This window comes from Aplysia californica, unplaced genomic scaffold, assembly GCF_000002075.1.
Source record: "Aplysia californica isolate F4 #8 unplaced genomic scaffold, AplCal3.0 scaffold00693, whole genome shotgun sequence".
NCBI lineage: Eukaryota > Metazoa > Mollusca > Gastropoda > Aplysiida > Aplysiidae > Aplysia > Aplysia californica.
Window position 1 is genome coordinate 128,726 of NW_004797963.1, and position 411 is coordinate 129,136.

Here is a 411-nt window from a genome sequence, read left to right on the forward strand (position 1 = left end):
TCTCTCTCTCTCTCTCTCTCTCTCTCCCTGGAATAAATAGAGAGCCGTGTGTATATGTGGCCATCGTGTGTAGGCCATCGTGTGTATGTGTGGCCATGGTGTGTATGTGTTCCCATGGTGTGTATGTGTGGCCATCGACGTTCAATTCCCCCACTTTAGCTTTCTTGTAGCTTTGTTACTTTTTTCACTAATGTTCCATTTTCCTGTTTGATGTAACTTTTTATGATCTGTTCTTTAGGATTTTGTATTGCTCTCTGTGAGTGAGTATGTGTGGGTGAGGTTTGTGAACTGTTGTGTGAGTGAGTGTGTGTGGGTGAGGTTTGTGATCTATTGTGTGTGTGGGTGAGGTTTGTGATCTATTGTGTGTGTGGGTGTGTGTAGGTGAGGTTTGTGATCTATTGTGTGAGTGAG